This window comes from Alligator sinensis, unplaced genomic scaffold (genome assembly GCF_000455745.1).
Source record: "Alligator sinensis unplaced genomic scaffold, ASM45574v1 scaffold917_1, whole genome shotgun sequence".
Classification (NCBI taxonomy): Eukaryota; Metazoa; Chordata; order Crocodylia; family Alligatoridae; genus Alligator; species Alligator sinensis.
The window spans coordinates 1,874,578-1,887,022 of NW_005841988.1; the positions used below are offsets into that span (position 1 = coordinate 1,874,578).

The window sequence follows — 12,445 nt, forward strand, 5'->3', positions numbered from 1 at the left end:
GGCCCTCTAATTAAAGCACCTGGAGCATCTCATGATCAGCATCCCTGCACTTCAAAATGTCAGCAGGGGCGCTTTATCTAAAGATCATTGAATGAGCTTTCATTAATGTGTCCCTGCTGCCATTTTGAAGTGCACTGATACATGAGACACAGAGGCTGGCTGGAGTGCAGTAATTACCACACTCCAGCAGACTTGATTTAATAAGAGTCTGCCCCGACACACTAATTGCGGCGCATCAGACCAGCCTCTCAGCTTGTGTATAAGCACTCAAAAGAGCAGTATAATGTGAAGCACTACAGCACTACCTGATTCACTGCTTGCTTTGTTCATTGGGTATTTAGGTTTGTTGGCAACGTAGCTGAGGAGGAATGGGCTTGAGTTTTATCAGTGTGCTGATGACACTTGGCTTAACACCTCCCTTGATGTTATTCAGCAGCAGTGGTTGTTAAACTGACCTAATGTATAGAAAGGGATACACATGGAGGGAGTGAGCTGGCTAAGGCTAAATTTAAATGAGGTAGTTTCTGCCTCTTAGATTTGAGGAAACAATTAAAAGAAATGGGAGAGATTATATCTATGCCTAAAGCCTGGGGGTCTTTACCTGCCATTTAGCAAACTAAATGGGTAACTTGGGGGTCTGCTAGAACAACAGCTGCATTTATACCTGGTAGCAAGAGTGATTAAAGAGACCTCCAGCAGATGTTACACTTAAGACTTGATTAACCTATGAATAGCATCTTAAATAATAATCTGACCACATGTTCAAGTCAATTGATGGTGTGATAATACAGCAAATGAACTAGAAAGTTATTCTACATCTTTGTTGCTTGTTTGTATTATGCTTTAAGTTGAATGTGTGGCACGTTGGGGCTGACTCATGACAGATCCCAATGCTCAGCTGAATATTTGGATCCAGTATGGGGCAGCCACAGGGGGACCAGACCTGGGATTAGGGAGAGGCCCCTTGACCCCAGGATCCTTGACCACTGAGACCTTTAAAAACTGCATGTGCAGGCAGCAGCATATGTAGTTTTCTGACATCTCTGGTGCCCAGGGACCCTGAGACTGTCCGTGTTCCTGGGGTCCCCATGTTCCAGGCATGTAAAAACAACACATGTACATCCGGACTGCCCATCACAGGGGTGGCCGTAAAGCCCCTGGAGACCAAAGAAATTTACTTTTACCCTTCTTGCCCACCATATCTTGATGTTAAATGCCAGTAAAATATGGGAGGCTCTCCCTGTCTAAATCTTAATGACCCCCTGGTGTTTATGGTCACTGCCTTCTGGGCAGAATGCATGGCTCCCTTCTTCCCTTACACCACACCCCAAGCCTTGCACATATCGTCAACTACTGCTGTTCTCTCTGTACACATACTCGGTCCCTCTATGAGACCTTGGATCCATGGGTCTCCCACTCAGCCCCTGTCTGGGCCTTCAGGCCCCTTGATCTCCCACTTACCCCCCTGTCCTGGCCCTCAGGCCCCTCAGTCCCTCACTCAGCCCCTCCTTGGACTGCCAGACCCTTCTCACTCAGCTCTACTCTGGGCTGCCAGACCCTTCAGGCTCTTCTGGACCCCCCTGGGCTATCAGACCCCTTGGTCTATTATTCAGCCCCTTTCTGGGGTATCAGGCCCCTTTGATACCTTGCTTGGCCTCTTCTCTGGGCCTCTGGACCCATCCGGCCTCACTTCTTCCCAGAACCATCTTGGGCCTCTGGACCCATTGAGTTCCACTCACTCTGTCTCATTCTGAGCCTTGGATCCTCTTGGTGTCACTCTTAGCCCCTTCCTGGGTCCCTGGGCCCTTCTGGTGTTACTCTCTCTTGGCTGCACTCTGCACAATTGGACTCATCTTGCCCCCACTTTCTCTTGGCCTCACTCTGAGTCTCTGGTCCCACTTGCTCTCAGTGTCTCTGGGCCTTGGACCCTCCTGGTGTCACTCCTCATCAGCCCCTTCCTGAGCCGCTGGACCCATCTGGTCTCACTTTCGCCATTCCTCTTCTGTTAGGTTGTGGTCCCTTAACCTTTCCCCTCTAGAGGATAACCCACAAGGCAGTGGGAGCTGAGGCTTTCAGGCACCCCATGATCACTTTCCCTGGGATGGCCCACATATGGCATTTTATGGAGACTGCCCCACCATAGTCAGTCCTGCCATGCTAACCTGCCCCAGTAGGGTAAAGTTTCACACTAAGCCATCTTGGTCTATCCATCTTGGCCCATCCTGGGCTCCCCCCTGATATCATACACCCCTCCTGGGCTGCAGGCTTCTAGCCTTAGTCCTTTCCCCTCTCAGTCTACAGACCTCCAGGCACTTCTGGGCCCTGGCTCTCTCTCTGGCCCCTTCTTGCAAACCCTTCTCCTCAGATGGCCCTGCGTCAGCCTTCTTCATCCTAGGCCACCTGCCCCTTGACCTCTTTTTCTTTGGCTGTTGCCACACATGGACCTTTGGCTTATCCTAGACCCTGGCCCCACCTCAAGCCAGTGGAGATCTACAGGCTCCCCTGGCTCTGGCAGTCTCTGCAGTGGTCCCTCCTGGACCTTTTGACCCCTCTTGGACCCTAGCCCCACCTGTTTCTCTTGGGGCTCACCCGGACCCCACCCTGGGTCCCCAGGAACCACCTCCACCCCCATAGTTCCTTCCTATACCTCCAGACTGCTTCAGATATTCTCTCTGAGCTGTCATTGCAGAGCTGCAGTCATCTTGTTTCATAGACATAGACATTCACCTAGCAGCCTCCAAGATGTTACTGCAAGCTTTGCTCAGGTCTGGGCTTATTTACTCTAAGCCAAGCCTTCCTTCTAGGTCAGATGATTTCTACAATCAGCCCTAACTACCACCTGCAGACTCCCTGGGTCAGAGGACCCTGCAATCACGTGCAGGCTGCTATACGTGATGCTTCTCCCCTTAAAGTGGCAGGCACCGTAGGCAACCTGCCACAGTTTTTAAACATCCTAGCATACCAGGACTGCAGGATCAGGGAAAAGCTCCTTTATCCAGTGCACTGGAACCTGCATAACATGCATTTGCTGCCCAGTTGTATGTAGTTCCAGACCCTGGTACAGTCCCTAGCCCAAGCTGACAATCAGCTGATTGTCAGACATCCGGTTTTCAACTTGCTGGTGCAGGGGGAGGCTGGGATCATAATCCTGGGTTTCCCCTGCACTGGCAAGTAGGGCGCATTTGGGATCTGATCCCCAATCCCAAAATCTCACCTTTTGCTCTACATATATTCCATCATACCTTTAAATGAATGTTTGTCAGTGGTCAAAGGCATTTTTGCATCCATGCTTAGTGAGAAGAGTATGGCATTATATTTCAGAAGCAGCTCTTGCCAATTATCCACAATATTGTCACTTGAAGGTCAGTTGGTTACACTGTGCTCTGCATGGGGCTACATCTTAAACTGATTTGGAAACTAGAGCTGATATATAAGTCTGTCATATGATTGGTAAATAGGACATCCAATAAAACAGGGATCGGCGATGTTTTTTGGGCAGAGTGCCAGAAACGCCCTCAACTTTGACTTGTAAGATGTTGGTGTGATGGGGACAATGGAACCATGCCTCCCACCCCCAAGGTGCACATGCCAGGCAAATTGCCTTTGCGTGCCATGCTCTGGCACCTGTGCCGGGGATTATCTACCCCTGAAATAGAAACTGCCTGATGTTTACCCTTAGTTTATACTTACCTCTACTAATTACCAACTAACGTGTTAGTTTTATTCTGTAATTCCCTAAATGACCTGGGATCAGCATCTGAGACAGACATATGTCAGAGTGTTTTTAAGCCTCCCTCAGAGGCATTGGGCATTGGCCACAGCCAAGGCTAGGAATTTTGATGGGGGTGTGTTGATGCTTCTGCTAGGACCAAAGCTGGAGGTTCCTGGCTAGAGCATCTTGACCCTTTGCTCAGGGTCAGACTGATCAACATATGTGGGATCAAAAAGAAATCTTACCCCATGCTTGGTATGGACCACAGAGATTTTAGCCTTCCTCTGCAGTGCAGGGTGTGGCCCTCTACCTGGGATCTCTTGAACGTATATTGGCCAACTTTTATAGAAGCAGGACATTGGCTGCCATGGTTCCCGTGCTTTGGCTGTGGCAGGTTAGGGTATTATATATGTGTTGTGTCAGGGTTGATGGTAGTCTTGTATAGAGTTTAGATTGGATTGTATAGAATGGTTTGGGTAGGGCTAATCCTGTTTTAGGCAGGGGATTGGACTAGATGGCCTCTAGAGGTCCCTTCCAGCACTACTTTTCTATGGGTGCCTCTACATTTGCATTTTAATGTGCATTAACCTACTTTTAATGTGCTTTGCAGCATCATTAAAAAATTGTGCTATTTAGTTAATGCACATTAAAATAGGCTACCGCACACTAAACATCACTTTTAAAACTGTACTGTTAATGTGCATTAAGACAGGCTAGTGTGCATTTTCTTAGCACCTCACAATTGAAGATGCCTATACACGTGCAGTGAGGCTGCTCTGATGCTCTGTAATTACAGTGTGTCGGAGCAGACTTGAATAATCGAGTCTGATGAATTATGGTAAGTGCCACACTCTGGGCTGACTCCAGCATCAAGTGTATTAGTGTCCCTGCACAAGATGTAGTTAAAGCACCTCTGCTGTCATTTTTCAGCATGGGGACTCTGATAACACAAGATGCTCCGGAACAGCTCTAATTAAAGCGTCCCCCCTCCCGCTCCCAGAGCACATGTATAAACGCCTGGAGGTACTAAATTAAATGCACATTAACTAAAGGGCGTTAATGCATGTGTAGACACACCCTATGATTCTGTGGTCCTCCCCCTATGTCATGTTGTTGCTGTAGTGGCCAACAAAAAATATAAATGCTAGCATTCCCTCAAAGACAGAGGGAGAGACTGTCAAGTTGTTTTTCCATAAAAACCCTAAGGCTGGCTCCAAATAACCTATAGTTATTAACTTTTTTTTCAGGACCTAATTGTTTATAAGGCATTAAGGTGGGGATAGAGGAGAGTGACATCATGAGTAATGTGTTGGGATGTCCCCATTTGTATTTGGAGTTTCTTTTTAGTAGATCAGGTGAGCTGACTGCAATTTTAAAGAACATATGGTGCCTCTGAAATGCAAGTGTGTGACATACGTGCACCATTCAGCAACACTCATTTTTACCTTAAACATCTGACGTTATAATCTTTGCAGTATATACCTCACAAGGGTGTTGTGGGCATTAACTGGTTGGTGTTTGGACATCACTTTGAAGATGTAAAGCTCCCTGGAAGTGCTAAGTACTGTTATTGTGATTAACCACTTGTGGTTAAAATTAAACATCCCTTGATTAAGCACCACTTGATGGAAAGCCAGTCACAGCAATTATATTGTCATGGAAATTAGATGGAGAAAAGGCCTGCTTATTGGTAGGTCAGCTAACTCATCCCCTCCCAACGCAGGATTGTTTTACACAGTATGTTCACCCTGGTGCTTTCTTTAATCTTGTTTTACATTTCTCAGTTGTGATAGGGCTTCCACTACTTCCCTGTGAATTTCTTAGCCTGTTAGACATTAACCTACAAATTATTTTGCATTTCGTTCTCTTTCCCCTAGTTATATCCCTGTACCATGGTTGTCATCAGGGATTGGGAAACAGCTGGATATAGTGATTTCAATGTCAAAGGCATCTGGGAAGAAAGGGATAGCAGCACTTGGACAAATAATTGTGCAAACAGTAAGTTTGAAGTAGCTTCATTTGCACCATCCAAAGCATGGGCATTTAACAGAGGCTGCATTTGCCCAGGTGTGCAAAGAATTTTCCTAACCTTTTTGTTCTGCTACTCCATCCTGTTACTTTACCCCAACATCTATGGAACATCCATGTTTTTGTTGTGATTAGTGACATTGCTGATCTTATTCAACACAAAGTAAACTTTTGTGATCTTGAATTATCAGACAGACATAACTTTATCTGTTATGGGATAATGACAAGCTGTGGAGTCTATATTCTCATCTGTAGCTAGAAAAAGGCACCCTGAACTCATTAAATGGTGCATTAACTTTTATGAACAGTGACCATTAGCAAGATTCAAAATTTCTGTAGTTTCTAATGCATCTGAAAGGACAGAAGTTCTCCTGATGCAGATGTATTAGGATTTTCAGTTTGATGTTCAGTTTTATTTTCTGTATCCCAAATAGCATTGTCATAGACTTATGAGTACATTCTCTTTCAGTGCACTCGTTATAACTGGTAGCAGCAATAAGAACCAGGTGTGCATATCAAACCTGTGTTTTCTAGACTTGAAACCTTTGTTTTATTGTTAAGACTATTAGGAAGAACAGTTGTCTTTAGCATAAAAAGAGCTCCAATATTTTTATTTGCAACAGTTTTTTCCTTTTGACATCAAATACACTTAATTGCTGGCATTTACAGCTCCTGCAGTTAACTCAAATGCAGTCACTTGCCTGAATAATAATTCCACATACTGGGTGGGACTTGGTAAATATCACCACTGAGTTATCTTCATGTATTCATGTAAATAATGAGGCAACAGCTTATACACAAAATATTTTTATATTTCATAAGCCAGGGGTTCTTCCTTCTGTGAATGCTTTTCTTTTTTTTTCTTTTTCTTTTTTTTTTCTTTTTTCAGGCATACTGGGATGCAAGTGTAAATTGTCATAAAATTTAAATGAGGTGCTTCCTGTAATTAATGAATAATTGTGGTTGCTCTACAGTCTGCATTGTGATTAACCATGATCAGCCTTGTTTGGGGGAGATATAGTTCCTGGTTTAATTTGACAAGCTACTGTGAATTAGTGAGACTGAAGAGTTTGCAGTATGTATTCACAAAGTCACTGGGGCTAGTTCTGCTCCTGCTGTAGTGACCTCCCTTCAAATGCAGCCTATGAATCTATTGAAAGCTTTCTATGAAAGGTCACCAATCAAATCAGGAGATCTAAACCCCTTTAATTTTGCAAGGTATAATAACTCTTTATATGGGGATATTTGCAATGCTGTATGTAGAATGCAACTTGGTGTAAATCTGGCCATGAAGCCAGGAAAGGGCAATGAAATCATTCTATAGTTATTTACCATATAGTTCTATAGAAAAAAATAGTGTCCCTTAAAAAAGCCTATACAAAACTATAAAAAAAACCCTAAATAATGACATACTCTCTCTCAGAAATAGCAAATGACCTTGTGCTCAAACACAGATGCTCTGCACAGTAGAGCGATCTCTGCAGACTTGATAGCATTGTATCTGACCGCTTGGTCTCTCTCTCTCTCTCTGTGTCTCTCTCTCTTTCTCTCTCTCTGTCTCTCTCTCTCTTTCTCCCTTTTCTTTTAGGTTAGAACAGTTCAAAACATTACTGTCTAGTTACTGTGGTGTCTTTCATTTGGATTCTGTTTATTGACTAAACCACAAGGATTCCTGCCCAAAGTACCAGGCGGTCTACGCTTGAATGATTTTGATTTTCTAACATCAGCCCTGGGGTTTATTTGAAAAATGTACATACACTGTACAGTGCAGCTTTAACAAGTCAAGTGACTGTATGATTTTGACCATGGAGTAGAGTATATCTGAAGATCATTAAATTAAAAAGGGGGGATAAATGTAGTAGTCATTGTACCAGCACAGAGCATGTGTGACACATGGTTTTTGTCTTTTCATCTTCCACGAGAGCCAGAAAGTTTCCTGCCGTTCTCTTTCCAGCTATTGACAAATGATTGCCAGATGTGAGATCTTTGCAGTGCTCTTTCCCCTCCGCAAACCTGCAGCGATGGGATATTCGATTCTCCCTTGCCCATTTCATCTCCTTTCCACATCTGCCAGGGACACACAGGCAATACATCCCTACATGAGAGTTTAAAGTTTATTTAGCTCCTTTTCCCTCCTGCCCCCAGATAAAGCGTTCAGAGATGATCAAATTAAGTCCATATGACTCTCCATAAATCTCGGTGGTATTAGCAATAAGTTGTTTATTTTAATTATTTGCATCTAGGTATCCGTATAATTTATTTTATTTTGTTTTATTTATGTGTAGATGTGGAACACATGATGTAATGATGTGAGTCCTTAGGAGTTCCTGTTGGTGTCAGAACATATGAACACCACCACCTCTTGAAAATAAGCCATGATATTTTGTGGGATCTTGTGCTAAAGCAATTGTAATGAATAACTAAATAAATATCAAACATGACCTCTCTTCTGCAAAACTGGTGTTAAAGACATTATTAAAATATAGGTGTGAAAATAAGCCATTGACAGTTTATGGAAGATTTTAGTCCCCTCTAGCTACCGTATTAAAGATAATCTGCAAGGGTTTCCCTCAACATAGTTTAGTGTGGAAGTGAAAGATGTAATTTCAAGATACACAAAATAATCTTGTAAATGACCATACACATAATGGGAGTCATATACAGAAGCCTTTTTGGCATGTTTGGATTTTGTGTTGATGCCCCCTGCCCTCCCCCTCCCAAATTCCCTCTAAAATGTGGGTTTTCTTAATTAAAAATAAAACCCCAACATTTTCCAGCTCCCAACCTTTGCATTGGGTAGGCTGACACAGGTGGCCTTTCTGTTTTAATACTGAACTTTTGGCAAACTAAGCAGCCTCTCACTCACTAGTAAAGATCAGCATTTTTTTAATTTAAAAAAATCAACGGAAAGTCTGCCATATGTGCTTAAAACAGGAACAATTGTTTCTTAATCCTAAAAGCTTGACATATACTGGTCATTTTTTTTCTTGATGATCACAATTAAACATTTCCTTGGCACTTACCTTCCCCACCAAGCTCTTTAGGTGACAGGTCTAGAACCTCATTTAACATCTCTAGGTTTCATAATTAACTTTTTAACATAGAGTATTCCTAGATTCCCTCCTGTTCCTTTGTGGAGATAAACACAGGTTAAGTTTGAATGGCATAAAGGGTATGTAGGACATTTTCTTTTATACAAATAGAATGAATCATGCTAATGGATAAAGAGAGTGGAACTGTTGTAGTGTGCGTGGGGTTTCTTGATTTGTAATTTTTGAAGATGATGGGACAGGACAGCAAGTGAAGATTTACTGCCCATGTGGCTATCATCTTACTCTTTAAAAAAGAAACTGAAACAAAGGAAAGAAGGAACAAGTTATTTTACAAGGAAACAAGGAAAAGTTAACATTTTTTTTGAATGTCAAGGCAAAAAGTTTTCTTTCCCTTTCATAAAGCCATCAGCGTTGAAAATTCAGGAGGAGGAGAAGAGATCCTTCAAGTTCAGAATACTTCACATAATTTGTCCTCGATAATGCACTGGCAGGTTTCTCATGCCTTCCTGCTCTCTCACCATGGTTACCCAGGGAGGTAGAGAGGTGCTAAGCAATGGAGGTGTCATCCAGCCTGCACACCTAGGGAATGTCCTTCAGAGGACGACTTGTCACTAGCTGTCAAAGAAGAGAGTGGCTTTGTGGTCTCTGAACATCTGGCAGCACTGCACAGGAAGCTGAGGGGGTGTCATTAATTGTGATGAAATAATTTAAACCATCAGGAATAAATGAGGCTGTTAAGCTAAGTTCAGATTCCATTTGCCATGCACATGTGTCTAGCAGCCTGTGTGCAGTATAAAAAAAATGAATTATATTAGCCTGTGAATAGAAGTGAAACAGATACTGTAAATGAAACGAGGTACAGTGTGATGACATCATTTAGAAGAGCATTTGGAATGAGCTTTATGAAAACCCATATAGAGAAAAGTGTTTATTTTTATAAATTTTTGCTCAAAATCACACCTAAATTGACAAAGTAGCACTGATAAATTTTTGACTGCCATTTGGCCAGTGTACCTAGGTTCATAAAGAAAAATGGAAAGATTGAAAAGTTCTGATATCTACAAACTAAGCAGTTTTTAAATATCTATAGTTGCATACAGAACTCTCCCTATAAATGTTATAACTGACTAATGCCCCATCCTGACTGCATCTGGTAAAATTGCATGCAGTTTTCACAGTGTTTTCACTTATCCAGAAAGGGTGTTTACCAGCATAGGGGTTTCATTTCCATGCATCAGTACTTTTATAAATTATATAAACACAAAGAATTAATGCTGTGTTGGATTTCCGTGTTGTAGCAAATAAAAAGGAAGTGGAGGAATTGGAAAAGGTAAAGCTCTTTAGTTTGCTTTTGCATGACTGTTCCTTACAGGACATTCCATGTGAGTGCTGGCTGTATTTGGGATGATGGCTTCACATGGCTAAACTCCCCTGAACTGTTGCTAGGTATCAATTTACTATTTGCCAGCATGGATAAGACAGATTAATTGATCCTAATTGCTGACTTTGCAGATCTCAAAGGAAATGAGAACTGGCCACAGACTTCAAAAGGGATTCACCTGGAGCAAGAGAGTCACCAGCAGGTGCAGAGAACTGGCCTTCCTGCTTTGTACAGCAACTGTTAACCACAGTCTGGGCATGAATATAGGTTGTGTCAGTGCTGTCATGTATGGTAGACTTTGAGATCATCCTCAACCAACCTGAGCTATATGATCTCACCTTCCTTATCTTTGTAGACCTTGTATCCAGGTCAAAGCCATCCGGGTCATGCTGCTTATTTCTGGAGCGCAGTGGTAAGATTTATACCAGGTTCCCTGGTGAAGCTTGTTTCTGGACTTGCTTTATACCAGGCTCCCTGTGGACTGCTTGTTTCTGGACTTATCTCTACTTATGAGCAGTAGGGAGAAGAACTGGAAAAGAAGTGGGGTGCAGTAGGGCTTGGAGACCAGAGCTCCGAGGCTTCCTTGAATTCTACTGGAGTCAGCAAAGGACTGGTGGTAGGAGGTGGGAAAGCTGGCTACTCCCATTTTCTGTGGGTCCTTCTTTGCTAGGTATAATGGCATGTCTTTATCTTTATTTTCATGAGATGTCTTTATGGAGCATTAATAACATTTCCTATTTTTGTTCTTTTTGCTCAATCTTGTAAATGTCCTAGTCCCTTCAGCTGTTCCTTCAGCTTTCCCTTCAACCCTTTCCTCTCCTAGGGATGTGAAGGAACTCAACAGATCTCAAGATAGCCTCCTTTGTTCTTTTCGCAGTGTCAGAAAGAAAGAGAGAGAGAGGTGTGTGTGTGTGTGTGTGTGTGTGTGTGTGTGTGTGTGTGTATATATATAATCTCTTTCCAAGTTACTGGTGGACTAACCTGGCTTTTTTTTTATTACTTTGTTGACTTTTGTTGTCTCTCTTGAATACAGCATTCACCAGAGTTAGTAGAGAAACCTTATAAAATGATATTTGGCATGCATATATATAATCTCACTGCACAGCTTAACAAAGATTTTGTAAAGTCAGACCAAGAAGGGGTTTTGGGATATAATTTAGGAATTATCAATTAACAATTTTTAGAGGGCCTGAAGTACATGCATTGGTTTTTACACACGTCCGCGTGCACGCGCACTCACACACACACTTCTGTGTGTTCATATATATATTTTTACATGTATATGTATAAAAAATATATACGTATATGTATATAAAAAAAATGCATATACTTCTGGCCCTCTAAAAATTGTTAATTGATAATTCCTAAGTTATATCCCAATACTCCTTCCTGTCTGACTTTACAGAATCTTTGTCTAGTTGTGCAATGATTAACAATAAATTTGGGCCCTCGGCAGGGCATATACCACATGTCACTGTGAAGCTCCATTGCTATTTGGCCAGCATGGATTAGGTACCAAAGCCATCTTAAAACATGAAGTAAACACAGCCAGATTGCCAGAGTTGCTGAGCACTTTTTTACTTGCATTTAAGTTTGAGGTGATCTGTGAAAATCTTGTCAATTTAGGAATGTAAATATGTAGCTTGTTGCAAAATTTAGGCAACCAAGTTTGAAAAGTTTAGTTCTAGTTGTGAAAACTTTCTTTGTGTCATTAAAAAATTAAATGAACTCAAGCACCTTGCTGAATGTTTCAATTTCAAGCCTTTGTTACATATTGCATTTTCATAGATAGCTTTTAAAAGTATTGCCATTAAGTGTATTGCATGTTTGAGGCAAGAGAACAGTTGCTATGTAGTTGGATTTTACTGAATAAAAACTGAAGAAGATACCATTTATTCTTTTTCTGTCTCTGTTGTTATTATGATCCTTAGTTACTTCTCCCAAACACTTGATCCTATTTCCCAACTAACTCTCTTATGCGATGCGCTTCCTGGATTAACAACAGTAAGTTTTTAGGCTTTTGCAGCTAGGCTAATTTATGTACTGGTCTATCCTAGCATCATTTTCTGACCCTCTAATCCCCACCATGCATCAACCACAGTTGTTTACATGCTGCTGGAACTTGGAGAGAAATAGCTCCTTAGCAGTCAGAAGATATATAAGTAAAAGTGCTGTGTGCCCCAAACTGGTATTTTTAAGTTAGCTTACTGTGAGAGTGAGAGAGTTAGGGTAGAGTACCATGAGAGAGAGACTCTGACAGTTTTTTATCTG

The 12,445-nt window shown here is 42.1% G+C and overlaps 1 protein-coding gene across 6 annotated transcripts in view; it reads left to right on the forward strand.

Moving 5' to 3' along the window:
* BNC2 (basonuclin 2) overlaps positions 1–12,445 on the forward strand; it is a 456,753-nt gene that overhangs the window by 188,786 nt on the left and 255,522 nt on the right. For 3 of the 6 annotated variants that reach the window (XR_003093497.1, XR_003093498.1, XR_003093499.1), the window contains 2 exons: positions 5,590–5,710; positions 8,026–8,709. The exons of 1 other annotated variant lie outside the window; for it this stretch is intronic. The gene's annotated coding sequence lies outside the window, so the exon portion shown is untranslated. Of the gene's footprint in view, positions 1–5,589; positions 5,711–8,025; positions 8,710–12,445 lie in introns of those variants that run through there. 2 more of the 6 variants (XR_003093500.1, XR_003093501.1) reach the window with 1 other exon arrangement.